The sequence below is a fragment of the Coffea arabica genome, chromosome 5c (assembly GCF_036785885.1).
Source record: "Coffea arabica cultivar ET-39 chromosome 5c, Coffea Arabica ET-39 HiFi, whole genome shotgun sequence".
Classification (NCBI taxonomy): Eukaryota; Viridiplantae; Streptophyta; class Magnoliopsida; order Gentianales; family Rubiaceae; genus Coffea; species Coffea arabica.
The window spans coordinates 3,776,687-3,797,958 of NC_092319.1; the positions used below are offsets into that span (position 1 = coordinate 3,776,687).

The 21,272-nt window shown below is 33.1% G+C and overlaps 2 pseudogenes; one reads left to right on the forward strand and one right to left on the reverse strand.

The window, feature by feature from the left end:
* Positions 1-21,272, forward strand: part of LOC113689055 (uncharacterized) — a 188,844-nt pseudogene that overhangs the window by 136,447 nt on the left and 31,125 nt on the right.
* On the reverse strand, positions 1,377-4,365 carry LOC113690106 (putative disease resistance protein RGA3; annotated as a pseudogene).

Here is a 21,272-nt window from a genome sequence, read left to right on the forward strand (position 1 = left end):
AATTAAGATAATATATCATTGATTGCATTTATTATGGATTTTCAACTTGGTTTATAAGTCACAATGTATGATACAATAACCTAATTAAATTTGAAGTAGTTCTTAGTATTTTCAGTGAATGAGTATTATTGTGTGTACTTTTATATATAAAAAAAATCACAAGGCATGACAATAATATTCATGGGTGGATAAAACACAAATACTAACAATAGAACAAATGCATACATATTTGATAGTAAGTTTAAATAGGTTTCCACAAGTCCAAGTAGCAGAGGTTGACTTTTCAAGATTTAAAGGTTTTAAATTCAAATTTCCTATTTTCCTCCTTATTTGTTAAATCCTATCCCCCTAGTGCTAGGAGAAAAAAAATGTCCTCAAATCCTAATTTAACTAGTAGAGACATCCAGTGATTATGAGGTCCTTGCTTTGAAACTTAAATCATCTTCTTAATTTAATTGGTAGGAACATTAGTCACGTAGTTATGAGGTCCTTGCTTCAAAACTTAAACCATCTTCTTTTCTTTTTTAAGATTCGAAGTCTTCAGTTGAGCTACATAAAAATAAAGAAGTACAAAAAAAACATCTCACTCTCAATGCTGGAAGTGGAGGCCAGTGAATTTTTTATACTTAATAATTTAAAGAAATAAGAGCTGAGAAATTGTTGAAGTTACATATGCTTTCAACAAATGATTCTAAACAAAGCATGTGGATGTGACTTTTCAACTTATTCACATCGCCTAACTACAAGTTGATATAGAGATTGATTCCCCAATGCCTTCTGCTGTAGCTTCAGTTAGAGCCATCAATGAGTATTACCTGGAAAATAAAGGACAAAACCCAAAAATTAAAAGGATAAAAATTAAAAAGACAAGATATAAATGGAGTTCCAAATTCAAGAATTTAAAGTTGGATATTGTTAGAAATTTAGTGCTATATTTACCAGTTAATGTCATACATCCTCTCAATAAAAAAAAATCCACTATAAAGTATTAATGAATATTTCCACTTGATTTATATGCAAATTATTTATTACTTTTTTGTTTGAAGCAAAAGAAAGTTAGGGCTACTATTCTACTGAATTCTTCAGGTGGGCCAAAGTTTTGATGAAATTTTGCAAAAGTCAATTTTTTCTTGTATGCGTCAACATTACATCAGAAGTTGTGCATCTCAAATCATATTTAGTTAAACAGGCCATTTTCTCAGATGCATCATCATTTCATATTTTCATTATATATATGAACACTTGATTTGTTATTAAGTTCATGTCATTCCACAAAGTAGGCCTTAGTTTGTTGTAATCTATAAGCAGTAATTATTTAACTTCAAAGATGATAGATGCATAAAAAAAATGTGTGAATAATCATACTTGAGCAGATATTAGGATATGTCAACTTGAGAAATGCGTGATATTTTCATCCAGTTGTCTCCTATTTTATCGGAGTAACAATCACTCAACTTGTTACAACTCAGAACTTTCAAACTTTTGAAAGATGATATCTTTCGAAGGATGCGATGTGGCAAAGTCTCAAACTTTTTACAGGACTCAATATGTAGCTCCTCCAAGCGTGGCATGATAGAGACAGCAACTTTTTCATCATCTTCACTTAAGTCTTCCCAATTTGTCCAATTTGGGCAGCATTCAAAATGTAATTTTCTCAAATTGGGAAATGCTGCTGCTTCAGCTGAAGATGATGTCTCAGAGTTTGACAATGTACCAAAGGTATCATGACTATTCTCATGCAGTGCTATTGTGATTCCGAAGAATTCCTTGCCCAAACATTCCAGCTTTTCCACTCTATTGAGCCTAAGCTCTTCTAGGGATGACAGCTTCCACAAGTCAGTCAAGGATGAGACATTGCGCGGCCCAGCCCATTGATAATTAGCTTCGTCAAGTTATTGACGAGAGACTTCGTCACAAGCCAACTTGGTAACTGGTTTCCTGGATACATATCCAGCGCAAGTTGTTGCAAGTTTGGAGGCAATTCCATGCTTTTAATGCAACTTGGAGTTTCCATAAAGTGGACTCCAGGGTTAAACCACAAATACATTTCATGCAGGTAAATTTTCTTTCCAAGTTCTGCACTCCCAAAATCTACTTCTCCATAAATATCAATGTGCAATCTTTCCAATTGGTTTAGGTACTTCAGAATTGCCAAATCATCGGAGTTGCTCCTGGCATTGAACTGAGTTAACGTACAAAGTGAAGTCAGCTTCCCGAGTCCTTGTGGAATTTGAAGTAATTTAAGAGTCCCAAGATTGAAAAGGTGCCTCAAGTGTACAAGGCATTCAATCCTTTGGGGAAGGCACGAAAGATCTCCACAGTTACTGATATCAAAAGTTTCCAGATAATATAGATCACATATAGCTTCTGGCAGTATCTCAAAAAGATTCCAACTTAAGTCCAAGTGCCGGAGATGATTCAAACTTCCAATCTCGGCTGGGACTTCATGTAGCCCACAACAACTTAAAGTCAGAGTCCTCACACAATTCAAACTGCAAAACAGATGACGTGCTGAGCCTTGGGGAGCTACTCTTCCATGTGAAAAAGCAAAAAAGCTCCTGAGCCTTCCAAAATCAATGACTAGAGAACTAAACGCACTCTCAGTGCCTAGCCATGTTAGATGACGGGCTCTTTCAGTCGATAAATTTCTTCCAGTGCCTTGTTCATAATCAATTCCATGAAGTACATGACATTCCTTTTTTGTGAGAAATTGTGCAAAATCATGCACTATGTCATGCATCTTGCACTTCATATATTCATGAAACCCATAGTACCCCTCAACTTCTTGTAATTCTTGAAAAAAGGAACGCATTGCCAAATTGTTGAAGTACTCAAGGCCCACCAGCTCCAAGCGCTCACCTCTTCGATTTGGACGAACATAACCTTGTGCTATCCACAACCTAATAAGCTCTTCTACATTTATCTCAAAATCTTTGGGAAAGACAGCACAATATGAGAAGCAACGTTTCAACTCTGGGGGTAATTCATTGTAACTTAAGTACAAATGAGGAAAAAGGCTCACAGCTGCTTCCTTCAATTGCCATATCTCACTGTCCAAAACATTCTGCCATTGTTGTACGGTATCTTTGAACCGTAACAAGCTTCCCATAGTCTTTGCAGCAAGTGGCAACCTTTTGCATTTTTCTGCAATTTTTAACCCAATTCTTTCCACTTTCTTGCATAAGTCCCCTGATTTTCTAGCAAATGCTATCCTTTGCATTATTAGCCAACAATCAGAGTCAGACATTCGGGTCATTTGGTGAGTATGAGTTGTTCCCACCACTGTGGCCACTCTATGACTCCTTGTTGTCACCTATATTACACTTCCGGGAGCCCCATCCTTGAGAGAGTCTTGGAAAGGTTTCCACTTTGAGTCATCCTCTGTCCAGACATCATCTAGGACAAGCAGGAATCTCTTACCAGAAAAAGTTTCTTTTATAAGTCGGATCAACGAATCCAACTCTAACATGAAATGAGAACCTCTTCCGGCACTCTCAAGGATAGCTTTTGCGATCCTTTTTTGGTCGAAAGGATCCGATACACAGATCCAATTTCTAAAATCAAAGTGATTCTTCACTTCATCATTATTGAAGAGCAGCTGGGCAAGTGTGGTATTTCCACTACCCCCGGCCCCTACTACAGAGATAATTTGAACTCCATCTCTTCCTTGACTACTACTAGTCTCAGACAATATTTGGTCAAGTAAAGCATCCTTATCAGATTCTCGACCATAGATCCCTGATTCATCTATGATTGAGGTAGTCATAATTCGCTGAAAATCTTGAGAATCAGGAATCCCCCCACTTGAAATAAATTCGAACTGGCGTGCCTTTTCCAAAGTTAATTCTAGCCTTCTGTTTATTTTCTTTATCTTCGAAGCAATATCACTACGCACAGGAAGTTGTTTAAGACATGAACAACAGGATGGGATAAAGGAACGAACCTTGTTCCGCAATGACGAGTTCCCTCATATTTTGGTTTCTGAATCTTGATGTTCCATTCGTCCAGGACATCATCCATCTCATATGTTATGTCTTCAAGCTCTTCTAGCCACTTTGCGACCGGTTTCTCCTTCTGCCTTCGTCTCTCTGCATCATGCAGCACACTTTGAATCGTTTCTAACTTTCTTTTGATATTTGCCACCTCCTCTTCAACCCCCATCACCAGGTTAATCTTCTCCCCGAGCTGGTTCACAACAACATCACCCAATTCATCTATTATCTTTGGAACAAACAATTCAGCCATTGTTTTTGTTTTTTGAGGTACAAGGAGTATGGGAAAAAAAATGGTGCAAGGATAGAATACAATAATATTAATGAGAAGGACTTGGAAAGGATTTTTTTCCTTTAAACTTAGGGGAACGGGAATGCATACTTAGTACTACTCCTACTGGGTCTTGACTCTTTGAGCTCGATTTACAGTTTTTGACGACTTACTTTACATATTGTATTGTAGTCGACATCTTTTACACAATTATTGCTAGATATTTGGAGACGGTATACAGGTAAAAGGATCCATTCCACACAGCTCCACTTTTTGCCTCACATTTCAATTGACCAACAGGATAGACCCCAAATGTTTCTTGCATTAAGTATTTGAAGTTTTATCCTTCAAAAAAATAACTATTTAAAGTTTAAGGGATATTTGGTAAGTAGGTTTTATCCTACGAGTTTTAAATTCACTCTCGTTTGGATTCCTATTTTCGAGAGCTTTTCATAAAAACATTACTGTAACGATTTGATGTATGTGAGGTAAAAAGGTGATTAAAAAATTTGATCATGGAAAACGTAACAATTTTTTTTTTCAAAAAAATTGCAATCCATACATGTAAATCTAAATAAATATAACATACGCTTATTCTTTGGATTTTGTAATTGATTATTTTTTAATAGGGATTTAAAGTTTACTTATTTATTTGTCTCGTATCTTAAATTAAGAGTAAGAAAGCTAAAAAATACTGGAGGAAATGGAGAGAGTCAAACTGAATTTTAGTTGCCAAACACTACATGGGTTTCAGTGAAATAGTGATTATCATTGAAGCTCTTGACTTAGAATCTTCCTCTATTAAGAAAAATATTCAATTTGGAACTTGACAAGTAGCTCCTTAGGAATGCAAAAGTATTTGTAAAAGGTTGCTTTTTTTAACTGGGTCTGTTTAATAGGTGTCCGTTGCATAACATTAAATATATTTCAGGTACCATATTTTTGAAGATGTAACATTGATTAGTATAAATAAATAAAGATAAGAGAGGATAGGTAAAATTAAATAAGGGAAGTATATAAATGTAAAGGAGGATAATAATCGCTAGCATGTGAATATACATGGTATATTAGATGAATTTTAGATATGCGAATGAGTTTCCAATAATGGGTACCCGGTACAAAAATCCTTTTCAAATGAGAAAAATTATCAAGTTGCTTTTATTATATGTTAGCCTTTGAAGTGTTGCTTCTTTGTTAGGACAAGATTAAAAGGTGAAAACACGAGACTAATGATGAAAAGACGGAAATAGTAATGGTTACTAACATGGATGCCTGTTGCCTGTTGGAAACAACCTACGGAATGATCTACCTTGTAACTTTTATCGTTTCACCATCCAATTGTACTTAATAGATACCAGTGTGAAAAATAAAGGCTGGTGGTGGCAACTTATTGCGTGGCGGCTCATGTCAGTGGCTAACACCTCTTTCTTGACATTTGCAAGTGTCATAATTGATAAAACTAATGATGCTTCTAATTGTCAATAGAGTTACTCATTGGGACTAGGGGTATTAACGAATCGAGCCGCTCGAGTACGAGCTCGACTCGAACTCGGTCAATATCGAGCTCGAGCTAATTAAGTCGAACTCGAGTTCGAGTTCGAGTTCAAAAACATTAAACTCGTTGGCTCGCAAGCTCAATTATATATATATTTTTTATTTTAATAGTAAAATTACACATATATCTCTAATATTTTATTATTTGTTAAAAAATTATTATTTTATTCATTTTTAAAAATGAATAATTATGTTTTATTTTTTAAAAATAAATTTATTATTATTTTTTTATTTTTTAAGCTCGAGCCGGACATTTTGAGCTCGTCTAGCTCGAGCTCAAGTTTGAGTTTCACAAAATTAACTGGAGGCTCGGCTCAATTAGACCAAAATTCGACTCGACTCGACTCGTTTACACCCCTAATTGGGACGTTTGAAAGTGTCCTTATTACATACCCTAATGTTAGAATGGATCATGCTTTCAATAGATCACTAGAGTAGAAACGTCATCAATTGGACGAGTAATGATAGCTTGAGCTGCCATAACAGCAAATGTTTCTAGTGGTGTGGATGTGGCCTCACTAATTTCTATTCCAAACAAGTTTGTCTTTGAGTATAAATGAGTTGGAATATGAATCATATTATATGATGTAAGTTGCTATATAAATAAATTATAATATGGTGTCAAAAAAATTGAAATAATCATTTTATCTTAAAATGGAGTGAAATAATCATTTTATTAGGTGTACTTGGTATATTTGTAGTGGCTAGAATTAGAATTGTTTTTCCAGTGAATTGGAACAGTTAATAACAAATTCTTTTCAAGTCTTCAGCTACACTTTGAATTTATGTTATTCACATAGCAAATATACCCCACATCACACTTGGCAGTTTTGAAAAATACTCTATTCAATGTTAATAACATTGTTGACCGGTCTGCTCTCTGGTTTGAATGAGCTCCAAACCTGTTCGGTGCAAAACACCGCTTGAGAAGTCCACAACATTTACACAATTATTGCCACATATTTAGACTGTACACATGAAGTATTCTTTTGGACATTGCATTCAACTTTTGATCTTTTAGCATTCTGATAATAATATATTTTTGATCTTTTGTCAGAATGCTAAGGATCTATTACTGTAATAGCCTTGAAGAATAAGCATCTCACCCATTCATCTTTTACTCAATACTTAAATTTCTGTAAGTAATATCAGAAGCATGAATTTCTTTCAGAATGGTGCCTAAACATCATCATATTGTTTATCTTCTGTTAAATAATGGATTTCCACAATAACATTAAATTTTTAAATGTTATTATAATGCATGAAATCGGGCAATTTTTTAGCACCTCTAAAAATCTAGTCAACAATCAACTTTAAAAAAAAATAAAGATTATAAGGTGAGTCTTTTTTTGTCATCGACGGTGAAAAATTGTAAAGTATTTAGTTGGGTTAAATGCTATAAAGGTCATAGTGGTTTAGTGAATGTTCGATTTAGTTTTGCTGAAAATGTAAGGGAGAGCAAAATTGGATCATTTTCCGTAAAAGGGATTAAATTTGTTTTTGGCAAAACAAAATGGTCATTTTTGGTCCACTGCCCAAAACCATACCACAAAGAGAGAATTGGGACATAAAAATCACATAAAAAGAATTAAGACGTAATGAACCCTTGAAAGCTGTAAAGTTTTAACATGCAGAACAGATGAAATATAATTTGTTTGAAATAGCCTTCCAATTTGTAACCAAAAAATAGCCTTCCTATCATTATATGCCGGCAAAACTCAACCTCTTTTCCCTTTTTTTTTTTTTCTTCTTTTGGGTTCCAATCCATGGAAGAAGCTTAAAAATTTTTGAGTTTATTATTGTTCTAACAAAAATAATTGGCATAAACTTTCGTTCTAATGAATTTTGTAGTCAAATTGTAATTTGTGATTCATTCAATTTTATTTTAAGTTTCATAAAAAAATTGCTACAATTGAAGTAAGTTGAAGGATTTAAGATCTTTTGGGATTCTACACAAGATTAATTTATAGATTGCACCAAACCAAACTATGTAAGTCATTCTGGATGACTAAAGCGAGAATTATTGTTTCCAATAGACTACACCGACTATATGTTATCACTTGCTTCATGTCATTGTAGGGCAAATGATGTTGCCAGAGCAATTATCTTTCTTCGAGAGCATTTTTTGCTCAAATATCAAAATTATCTTCAATCAATCAACTTTATACTTGTTGATTGATTTTCCTAGATCCATTATGAAATAATTACTCCTCTTTTCTCCCTCTAATTAAGTGTTTTCAGTTAGGTTCGCTTACTCTTTTTCCTATTATTCTCATTTCTCTCTTTCTCACTCACACGCTAATAGATCTATTATTTTATAAGTAAATAACGTAGTTTTTGCCTTAATCTTTTCTTACATCTTTTTAGTTCTATGTACTCTTGCTTTTTTATTCGATTCTAAAACTTTCATTTATTCATTTTTTGCAAATAGAATTTCATTTAACTCTAACAAATTTCATTTCAACTTAAAATAATTATTATAATGATGTCATTGTAACTCAATACTTTAGCATCAAAATTTTTTGACATGCAACATGCATTATTTTGCTTACACTATTAAAAAATGCATTTTTTTTCTTTGAATTCTGCTTGTTTATCATGCCTATAAGCAACTAATAATGTTAAAAATTTTACCATCTTTTTCTCTTTTATACTTGTCATGTAAATCTTAACTTTTATCTTTTATCAAGTATTCATATTTGTCATGCGAGACTTGATTTCTATCAAGTATTCATATTGTCTAAAAATTAGATGAAAGTAATTTTAAATTACATTACTTTATATATCCCATGAATATTGAAGGGAAAGTAAGGTTATTTTTGAGATTATTTTCAAGTTAAACTATTATTTACTTTGGCTTAAATTATGCTGTGTTTGAAAAAAGAACATTTTGGGTAGCAATTTAAAAATGCAAAAAATATAAGAGCATGTAGAATCAGTATATGAGAAACTATTAAAGTCAAGACCAATTTCGTAAATCATGAATATAATTGATGAATTAAAGTCAGTGAGAGAGAGAGAGAGAGAGGAGAAGAAGAAGAAGAAGAAGAAGAAGAAGAAGAAGAAGAAGAAGAGAAGTAATTGAGAGAAATTAGAGTTGATTGATTGAGGATAATCTTAGCATTTGAGAAAAATTTGCCCCGAAATATCGCCAACCCATGTTATGATTGTATGATATAATTATTATAAGAGACTACATGTAACCCGTAACTACTCAAATAATATTTGTAGTGCTAATAAAAAAGACATTGTGGATTAATTTATATTTTGAATTCTACTACAACTAAACTTTTTCTTTTCCTTTTCTGTCATTTTTGGACATCATCTGCTATCAACATCCTTTTGTATGCTGGGACAAAGTATGAAAACAAGAAATTTCCCATTGAATACATATGGAAAAGTCAATAGTCAATTCCTTGATTCCGCAACCTTGCACATTTCCACCCCAATAGTCAATTACATTACGAGTGCGTTTGGAATCAAATGGCCAACGTCTCTTTCCATTTTCCAATCTCTCTCCTGCGCTGGCATTGCTATAGTATTTGTCAAGATGGAAACATTTAATACTTAATAGTCAAGTGCCTCTTCCGTGGATGATGCGGAGGGCAACATTTTCTTTAGGAAAGAAAAGAAGCTCTACCTGCTAACTTTGTCAAAGAGTGCCGTACCTGCTACTCAAGATTTTACTTCGTCTATTGAATGGTGAATCTATTATTTGAAATATTTGAGGAAGCTCCTCCAAAGATACCTCTAAAATACATTGCAAATATATTGGCTTAAGTAATTTCGGAGAAATCTCTCAAAGCAAAAACTTAAAAAGAGTAAACCATTCAACTTCTTGTCACACATGGGTAAAAGTTAGAAAAGCACTATGGAATAACTTAAAACATGTAGGATAAGCTGAAAGCTATATTTATTTCTACTTGAAAAATTACTAACCAATATATGATGATAGTTGAGGACATAATTATCCAAGAAATTATCTAATACCATTACTAGGACAGTGACTGGTGACAAATTCAATATTTAAACGCTGCCTGATTTGACGAATACCAAGCTTAATCCCATCTAGAAAAAGCAAAACTTGAAAGGAAACTGAAAGTGTAGACCAAGACCTATAGCCATTTACTTCGAGTTTACATCAATGATCATGATGTCCATGTAGTCTAAGCTGTTGAAAAGTCAGAAACCCATTCGTCAGACACATAATACCATAGCAATGAATGTCCATCTAACCATTGACACATTTTCTTTGGGAAAACATGCATTACCCTGACTTTGTCAATTTCACATAGAACGATTCACTTTATGGTCATTAAAATTGACCAGCAAATTTCGGTGGCATGCAAACATTTCCCATATACATAAACTTTAAACTAAGTTTACCCTTTCAAAATTTAAAGACATGGGGACTGGTTAACCGTGCCTGCTGGCCAGCGGTTGGACAAAGTCTTATTGAACATTTAATAATTGTTTTGTCTTTTCATTTTATTTTCGTTCTTTTTCTTTCCCCCTGGAGAGGATCAAGTGTGGGATTTCAACTATCCATTGGTGACTCAAATTTGAGGTGCAAATGACAAATAAAGCATCTTAAGAATTAAGTTGCACTTACTGTCAAATGTGTTTTACTTCAAAATTAAGTTACGTTTACATATATGATAAAGAAATACAATTTCCTTGGTAAGATGCACCACTGGTAAGTGATAAATTTTAGGTTTGAACTACCAACAGTATTTGGTGGAGTCTCATTCTTGATCCTCTTAAGAGAAAAAGGAAAAATGTTTTTGTATAAACTTTGAAAAATTTAACTAAATAGTTAATTTAGGAACGTTAAAGAGAGCAATTTTGACTCGTTCCTCTCTTGAAGTAAGATTTCTTGCCCTAGCAACACATGCTCAGTAAATATATTGGGCCCTTTATTATTTCCATTTTCATCGTTTATGTTTATTTGTTGCATTTGACTATTTTGGACAGAGATTTTTTGTTGATAGAAAAATAAATAGTCAATAAATTCAGCTATTTGATGGCATGAAAAAAATGCTTCACTTTGAAAATTTTCAAAGCTAATGATCGAGCGAGGCTGCGGCTCTTTTTCGTTACAAAAAGCAAGAAGACAAGACCCTGTAGGAAATTGGAGGCGACTTCTACATCTTACGATGACATAACAGTCTTTGCGATTGAAGTAAGTGAAAATTTTCAAAGCTAATGATCGATCGAGTCTGCGGCCCTTTTTCGTTACAAAGAGCAAGAAGACAAGACCCTGTACTTTCTTGGGAAATTGGAGGCGACTTCTACGTCTTACAATGACATAACAGTCTTTGCTATTGAAGCAAGCGAAAATTTTCAAAGCTAATGATCGATCGAGGCTGCAGCTCTTTCTCGTTACAAAAAGCAAGAAGACAAGACCCTGGACTTTCTTGCGAAATTGGAGGCGACTTCTGGACAGGGGCAGGAACGATTGCACACCGTTCCTGAAGATTATATGCATTTTGCATATGAATTTTATTTGTATATGGTATAATTTATTTTCAATAATTTGTAATTTTAAAATAAAATTTTGTGGATCCAACACATATTATTAAAAATAAGGTACAAGATAAGATTTGGACCGTACAATTTTTTTTACCAAATCTTGACCGTGAACTGTTCAAAAACTATCCATCTGATGTCCGTCCCTACCCAAATCAGCGACTTCTACATCTTACAATGACAAGACACAAGACTTCTAATTCTAGTATTACTAACATTGTGGAATTTGATCCCATGTACCAACAAAACTAGCCAATAAACAAATGACATGTGGCCAATAAACAAACCTAACCAATCAATCGTAGCTTTGTTTATATTTCTAGAGGAGGCATCTTATTATATATGCTTAGAGTCAGGATTTCGAATTTGACATAAAAGGTTGATTATGTGAGGTACAATTTCATAAAATGTGCAAACATATCTGTAAATTGATTTATTACAAAGTTCAAGAAATCCTAAAATATAGGAACAATATTGATAAATTTTTAGATTATTCTCTACTATGAATTGTTGTTTCGTTTTGGTGCCGAATTTGGTCTTGGTATTTCTCCGTTCTTATACTGAAATGGATGAAAGAGCAACAAAAGTCCAAATTCAGTATGAACTAGAGTTTAACAACTGCACTAATGCTCGTCAAAGACAATAAAAGAAATAGTCAGAGTGGTATTTTCGTATTTTATTAGTTATATAATTAAAAATTTTGTTTAACTTGAACCAATTTTGTAGCTCGGTTGGCTAGGTGGTCAATCACCCTTCAAGAACTCCCTTTGCTAAGGTCATGAATTTGAATCCTAGCCTTGGCAAGTGCATAGTATTCTTATCACAGGAAAAATGATTTACTTTGAATTACAAATTATCTTTCCATATGTATTTGATTATTATGAAAGTAGTGCCATTTTTTTGTCAATTATCTGTGCCACGTAGTAAAGGAAATAAATTGATTGGAAAACTGGCGTTGACATAAAGCACATATACAAGATGTGTCTCCAAATACTTGCACTGGGAGGAAATTTCACAAGCCCTGAGCCTTCAAATGGTGTATTTGGACTAGATCCACTAATATCATAAGCTGGACAACAGGGCGACGGACAAATGTAGATCCTATCTTATTTTAATGCTTATAGTCACAATAATTTTCAATCGTCTTGCATTGTGAAGGATTTGAATTAACTTTACCTTCTCGAAAATCAAAGGCGTGGGAATCGGTTAATCGGTCCTTTTGGGCACTAGTAAGAAAGTCTCATTAAATACCCAATAATTGTTCTACCTTTTATTTTGTCTTTTAAAAAAGATTAAATGCAAGGTTTCACCTATCTATTGGTGGCTCAAATGTCAGATGTAGACAACTGGTAAAGCATCATACGAAATAAATTGAATTCCATTATCATATTGTTTTTTTTTACACCTTTCCAAAACAGTAAATTATATTGATGTGATAAAACCTTATGATGTGTGGACAAAGGCCGAAATGATATACATAGTGTGCACTGAAGCACGAAGGAATAGGATGAATCTATTCCCCATCATGACATGTGCCTAAATTATAGTGAAAAATTTGTCTAACCGTGTTATTCGTAAACATGTCCCACAACACATTTTAAACTCGCTCATCAACCATCTTTTTATTTCACATATTCATTTAATAATTATTTTTTAGAAAAGCCTTGAAAAATAATTATTTGAATAGACTACTCTTTTTTTTTTTTTGAAAAAATATACAATGTTTTGGCCATGGGTGATAATTTTATACTTTCACGCTCTGCTCACCCCTTTTCTTGATATGACTATCTTGTGGGGATATATTGAAAGAAACCATAAAGTTTCTTTCTTTTCTTTTTGTTTTTCCTTTTTCAATACAAATTTCTAAACCGTTTATGGTATTAGCCTGTTTGATATAGAATTTGGCCAATTGCTAGTACTCTTTTTGGATAAGAATTGCATAGTACTGTATCAAAGCAAATCATCATAACCTTCATAAAAAAGAAATGAAAAAGCTATTCAATAAACTTTAAACATGAAGTAAGTTAGGATTAATCTTTACATGAGCGGGTTTGGATGCGTGCCATGGCCACATATACATAGGTAGAATTTGAAAATTGGATAAACATTATGTCATGCAATTACATTTTTCCTAAAAGTACAAAATAAGTTAATTGAATAAACACTGTATTTAATTAGCAGTACTTTAAGAGGACTTCAAAGCGTAAGTATTTTGACCAAGTGAAGTTAAACGTTGGCATTGTCTTGAGTGCACGGTGTCAACAAACAAATGTATGCGTCAACGTAAAGTTCATAAGTCAAGTTCTCTCTTTTCTGGTGTCTCGCATTCTAAAGTTCTAGATTCCTTCCAGTACGAATATGTCATTGGTGGTTTGTAAAACAGATTCTTTATTGTCTGAATTCCTGATTTAAGTTGGGTGACTGTCTTTTTATCTTCAATTTATAGGGCATGGCTTAATCGAGGCTTGGTAGGTGTTCTGAAACTATTATCTGATTCGTTGCTGGAACGATATGAAGAGGAAATCGCCATGTTCTATTGATCTCTTGAAAAGACGAAAAAGAAAATTCCTTACCCTCCGTTTGATATAAGAGAATATTGAAATACACATGATGGAAATTGAACCAAGCTTCAACCAAGTAAAGAAATTCTAAATTTTGGTCACCTTTAGTTGTTTTGGGGTTTTTACTCAGTTTTCTTTTGGGCGTATTTAGTTTATTCCTTTTGGTATTTTGCTAGCAGCCTTGGCATGAAGGTTGGCTTCTGAAGATCATGTTTTCAATTACTATGATGATGTCCAAGGATCTCCTTCACACAAAACTGTTTTGGGAAATAGATTAGAACTCGATACTGATTTAGTACATTTGACATTGCTATTCATCCTGCTTGAACTGTAACTTCTTGATGGAATGGATACTTGGTTGATGTAAACATTGCCTGTCTTTCTCTTTCTTTTCTAATTGGTCTTTTTGCAGCAGTGTTGCAATTATAAAATCAAATAAGGACACTGGATATGCATTGGATTGAATTGTTACACATGATGGAGAAAAATTGCCATTCTGGCCGTTGGCAAATCTTAAATCATTCAGACAAAAGCTAGGTACTGAGGCATATGAGAAGGTATGCTCTGTTGAAATTGACCTTATACTTGAGAAACAGAGCTGCGTCTTGGTCTGGTTTCAACTGCCTGAACATGCATATGATATTTGGTTTGCCATATACTACTTTGCAAGAATGCTAAATGACGACATTTTGCTTGTCAACCAAGGTGGATTCAACATATTTTGAAAGGAGCAAATAACTTGAAATAATTTTTCATCGAATTGTTATATGACAGTCCTATTTTCTAGTAATTCAAAATGAATTACTTTTTGAGTTAAAAATGGGAGTAATTTGAAGAAATCTACACAAACTTACATACAATAGGACAACAAAAATTTGAAGAAATAAAGACTGGTTGTGTAACACTTGAAAGTCAATCTGGAAATTATTAAGGATACAAACGCAAGAACAATCAAGAAAAACCGATATAGATGCAAAGAAATTCTTTATTGATGAAAACCAAGCAGCGACGCAAAATAAAGAAAATACACTGGACAAAGAATTCTCACTATAATGTCTTTATGCAGCTGTACAATGATATATCAAATGCAAACAGCCAGACTTAGTACTTATATTCTATACAAAAACTTCTACTACTACTAATAAAGAATTCATACCTCCATGGCCCACCTTAACAAAACCAACCAATCACACTATAGCCACATGGCAACATAAATAAATAGCAAAACTTTGGCTTATATTTCTACATTGCCTGGATTAAACCAAATTCTTCTAATTTGAATATGCTCAATATTTTCTTCAACTTGACAAAAGTCTCTGTTTTCAATGCCTTAGTGAAAATGTCAGCCACTTGCTCTTCAGTTCTGCAATAACCAACTTCAATTTCCCTTTTCGAGCTAACTCGCATATGAAGTGATATTTGATGTCAATATGTTTGTTACGCCCATGGAGTACTGGATTCTTGTACAAGTCAATCGCTGGTAGGATGAACTTGCTTGTGTTGTAGTACACCAAGCATGCAACGCAACCATAAAGCTTGAGTTGCATTGTTAATTGCTGCAATATACTCTGCTTCCGCTGTAAACAATGCAATCATTTGTTGCTTCTTCAAACTCCAGGAAAACATGCAAGAACCAATAAAAAAAAATGCATACCTTGAAGTACTCTTCCTCTTTACTATATCACCTATTCAATTATTATCTGTGTAGCCAAACAGTTCAATTAGATCATTTTTTAAATAAAAAATGTCATTACTACAAGTACCTCCAATATATCTCAAAATCCTCTTAGTCGCCTGCAAATGTGATTGATGTAGATTTTTCATGAACCTGCAAATCAAACCAACAACAAAATTGATATCTGGCCTCGTAAATGTCAAATACCTCAAACTCCCTACCAAACTTTTAAAGTAGGTGAGATCCACATATCCACCAGTACCTTTCTTGGTTAATCTCAATTTTTCTTCAATTGGCATCATAATCAGCTTTGTTGTATCCATCTTGAATTTCTTCAAAATGTCACCTACATTTTTTTATATATATAAAAATCCCACTGTTAGACTGAAAGACTTCAATTCTTAAGAAATATGACATGAGTCCCATATCTATCATCTCAAATTGCTTAATCGTAGCCTCCATGAACTCTGCAATCAACTCTAGATTATTTCCTGTAAAAATTAAATCATCTCCGTAGAAGCATACAAGAAAAATATCACTATGGACAGAAGATATAATATATAAAGTGTGCTCATACAAACACCTTTCAAAATCACGAGCCAGTAAATAAGAATCAATTCTTGTATGCCACGCTCTTGGGACTTGTTTCAATTTATATGAGGCTCTCTTCAATCTATACACCTTATTTTCCTAATCTTTTCTGACAAATCCTACTGTCTGTTCCATATACACTACTTCATTAGGAACTTTATTCAAGAAAGCTGACTTGACAACTATTTGATAAATTTTTCAGTTATTTTGGATAGCTAAAGAAATTATCATATAGACTGTGTCAAACCTGGCAATGGATACAAATATTTCAAAATAATCAATCTCATAGCTAAAGAAATTATCAAACTATTTGTACCAAAATAATCAATCTCGGATTTCTACTCGTATCCCTTCACCACTAATTTCACCTTGTATCTATCAACATATTCACTAGGTTTAAAATTTGTCTTGTATACCCACTTCACTTCAATAGTTTTCTTACGGGTTGGAAAGAAGTAAGCTCTCAGGTATCATTCTTTTCTATTGTATGAATTTCTTCCTCCATTACTTTCACCCAACGATCATCACTGGCTGTCTCCTCATACACAATTGGATCACAGTATGCAACACAAAGCAAAATTAACAATATTTTCATCAGAAGGAACATCATCTAGTATAATAACATAATCCTATAGATGAGCTGGCATCTGTCGCTGACGTTGTGGACGTCTAGTTAATTCAGTCTGTGGACCCTGAGCAACTAGTGATAGCTGAACATCATCATTAGGATCCTCTTATTGATAATTTAGAGTCACATATGCTATTTTAGGATCTCCAATAGACCAGTTCCAAGCACCTCTTTCGTTAAAAGTCACATCTATACTCACTATCACCTTTTTTATCACAAGATTATATGACCTATAAGTCCGAGAGATTTCACTATAACCAATAAATACGCATTTCTCTCCCTTATCATCAAATTTCTTTCTTAATTGATCAGGATTATAAAAATAAGCAATACACCCAAAATACTCTGAGATGACCAATAAATGTTCTTCTACCACCCCAAATTTCTTCTGAAGTTTTTTCGGGACCACTTCTAGTAGAACACCTGTTTAACAGATAAATTGCACAAGAAATCGTCTTTGCCGAAAAAAGACTTTGGCATCTTTTTCAATTTTAATATACTCCTCACCATATCTATAACTATCCTATTTTTCATTTCTGTCACTCCATTTTATTGGAGAATGTATCTAATAGGCAACTGATGCTGTATCTCATTTTTCTTAAGAAAATCATCATACACTAAATATTTCTGACCCCTATCTATTATCAAAATTTTATTCTGACAGCCATTTTGCCTTTTAACAAAAGTTTTAAAAATTTAGAAGTGCCGCAGGCATCAGATTTTTGTTTTAAAAATACATCCAGGCTTTTTTTTTACTAAAATCATTAATAAAGGTAATAAAATACCTGCAACCATCATTAGTAAAAACCTCCACGGTGTATAAATTTGAATGAATAATTTCTAATGATTTTCTGACCCTCCATGATTTACCAGTCTGAAAAACATCAATGTGGTGCTTTCCCAAAATAATGATATCACACACTCTACCAGAATTTTTAATACTAGGCAGCCCAACAATCAATCTTTTGCTGGAAAAAAATCCAAAACTATCAAAATTCAAATGACAAAATCGCATATGCCATAACCAATTATTTATCATCTATCACCATACTCAAACAAAAAAATTTGGCAGAATTCAAATTCAGTGAAAATAAATAATTTGAAGTCATTGGTACACAGGCAATCATTCCAATATTTTTATCAAAAATTATACAAGTACCATTCTTGATACGAATATCATATTTTTTTTTTCTCAAACAATGGCCCATACTCAACAAATTATGATGCAATTCAAGAACATAGAAAACATTAGAAATAAAATTATAAACCTATTTTTTAGGCTAATAGGAATTTTTTCTTTGCCAAACACTGGTAAAAGAGTGTTATTTCCAAATTTAATTTCACCACAGATAGATTTCAAATTCAACAAATAATTCTTTCTTGCCAGACATATGATTACTGCAACCCGTATCCAAATACCATTTATTTTTATCAACCACATCAATAATATTACAGCCTAATAATAAAGTCTTAAATTTTTTATTATTATTCTGCACTCAATTTTCAACAACATTTATCTGAAAATTTCTGTCTTTTTTTTTTCAAATCACATTCAAATTGTCTATGGCCAATTTTTCACATTTATAACATTGGATTCTCTATCCAAAATTATTGTAATTAAATTTATTTCTTGTGCCAAAATTACCACCTCTACTTCTACCAGAACCACCTCTAAAATTAAAATTATTATCTCTATCGTGTCCAAGATTTGATGTACCTCCTTTGCCTCTATTATTGTTACCTCGACCATTTTTGTTATTGTAACCACCTCTGTTCCTCTGGCTGGATTCACCTTGTTCTCTAACATTATTATTGTCTCTCAAATTCAGCTGTGTTTGCAACACCTTCTCTACTATATCCTTCTTCAGAGTATCCTCTAACTTCTCATTAATTCTTTGTTCATGTAGAATTAATGACCCAGGCAAATTTTCAATACTCAGATCTTTCAAATCTTTCATTTCCTGGATTACAGCTACCACATGATCAAACTTTTAATATCTGACAAACGATAAAAATATGATTAAATAGATTATGACTTCTCCATCGTCACAAGTTCAAATTTCTTTTTCAACATCCTCAAATTATTTTATTGGACCTTGTCAATCCCTTTGCATGTTTTCTCCAATATATCCCAAATATCCTTTGTCGTATTAGCCGTAGCAATTTTTTTAAAAATTGGCATGTCAATTGTCTGATGAATCTGTGACAAAGTCAAGCTATCTTTTACTTTATCATTCTCACCAGCTTCCTAAGCAAGTGCAGATTCAATATATCGATGTAATTTACATGTTTTAAGATGAGCTATGATCTGTTTCTGCCAAAATTTGAATTCAGCCTTTGTTTTCAATTTTTGGACAGAACAAATAATATTGGGGTTAGAATTTGCCATACTTCAATCTATTGTAATTCTGGTGCCACTTTGATGGATCCAAATTAATAAATACACAAAAATCCATAAGAACAATCAAGAAAAACAGATATAGAGGCAAAGAAATTCTTTATTGATGAAAATCAAGCAACGACGCAAAACAAAGAAAAAACACCGAATAGAGGCTTCTCACTATAACATCTTTATGCGTGACAGGTGTCGAACTTGTGGAATAATAAATGTCTACTCAAATAAAATACAAATTTTTGTCCATAGCAGTGATCAGGGTCGAATCTACGGGGATTCGAAAAAATTAGTTTCTTCTAGAGGCTAGAGTACGAGGGTTTTTATAAAAATGAAAATAATTAAACAACTCAAATAAATATACTAAATGTCAACTTATTAAAATCAAATCAAGAACAAATAAACTCTAGCTACAAAATAACAAATAGTTCAATTAATTGATCATTGATACAATAATAATTTCATTTACTCACTGATAAATAAGTTATAACTGCCAAACACGTGATGACAATCAATTTTTCCTTACTATATTGGTGGTCAAGGTACGGCCGTTAACCACTTTTCTAATTAAGAAATAACCCTAAATACGATCTTAAAGTTCAATTTTCTAATTACCTTAAGAATTAGAGAAGCCCTGTTCTAATCAATAATACACTAAGAGGGTTATTTTAAATTAGCGCATATGTCTCCCTGACACAAATTCAATCATGCCAGTTAAACCTGACAATTATACCCAAAACCCAATAACCCATCCAACCCACCCACTATTTTGAGAGGTTGGGTTGGGTAATTTGAGTATTGGGTCAATTTTGGGTTGGGTAATAAAAATCCAAATATATTTTGGGCGGTTTGAGTATTTGTGTTGAGCACCCATTACCCAACTTAAATTTAAAAAATAAATAAAGAAATTAAATTCAAGAAATACGACTCTTGTTTCCGGCGACTTCAGCGATAACTTTTGTTCTTCTGCCCGAATAAATCACCACCACCTCCTCCTTTGCCACTTGTACTCTTGAGCAAATTCACAAGTCTCCTTTCACAAATGGAACCACACCACCCTAGATATATATTCACATCTCTCCTTGATTTATATTCAACCACGCTTGGTGTTTGATATATTGCCCCAATTGGCCATTGTTTCTCAAAGTCTCTTATCGATGATATAGCTTGCTTGAGATTTCAGAAAACCATGCCACTAACAAATATTGTTTTAGAAAACCACGGAAAATATCGGCCACCACCTCTAGAAAGCATATCAGAAATGCAATTGCAATATAGAAACCTATCCAGATCATTGGCTGAGCATATTGTGCTAGTTCTTGTAAAGTCCGCTGGCATGCTTCATATCGTTTTTGGACTACTTCACAAATTGTGCTTTCATTGGAGCTTTTCAAATGAATTGGATAGTGATATTTGAACTAATTGATTGAGAATTGTCTCTCTCTCATCAAAATTTCAATTTAATTAAGGCGTGATTGGATTTTTGATGGGACTAGAAATAGTTTAAATAGTTAGTGCATGCGTATATTTGTGAAAGTATATTAGTGTGTGTTTTAGTGTATAAAAATAATGTATTTTTAAAGAACTTAAGAAGCGAGTGTGTGCTTGTATATGTGAAAGTATTTTAGTGTGTGAAAATGTGTTTATGTGTGTGAAAATTTTTTTTGTATGTAAAAATATATTTAAAAGAATTTATGTATCAAAATCTATTAATTAATATATTGGGTCATATTTGAGTCATGGGTTTGAGATAGCCCAATATGACCCAACCCAAAATTAACCCAATCTAAAGTTGGGCGGGTTGGATATAACCTATTTAAATGAAAACCCAATATTAACCCGCCCAAAACCCGTCCAATCAGCTCAATTGCCGGGTATAATACCAGTTATAACCAATTTAGAACAATTAAACAATTAGAGATTTAATTGCTCTAACTGATTTTAAGTTATAAGATTAATTAACTATCAGGCGTTCTTAATATTCAAATAATATAATAATCATAAGAAATTAAATCAAAGGATATATGAATATGAGTGAATAAAAGAAATAAAAATAATCAATTCAATCTCACAATTTTA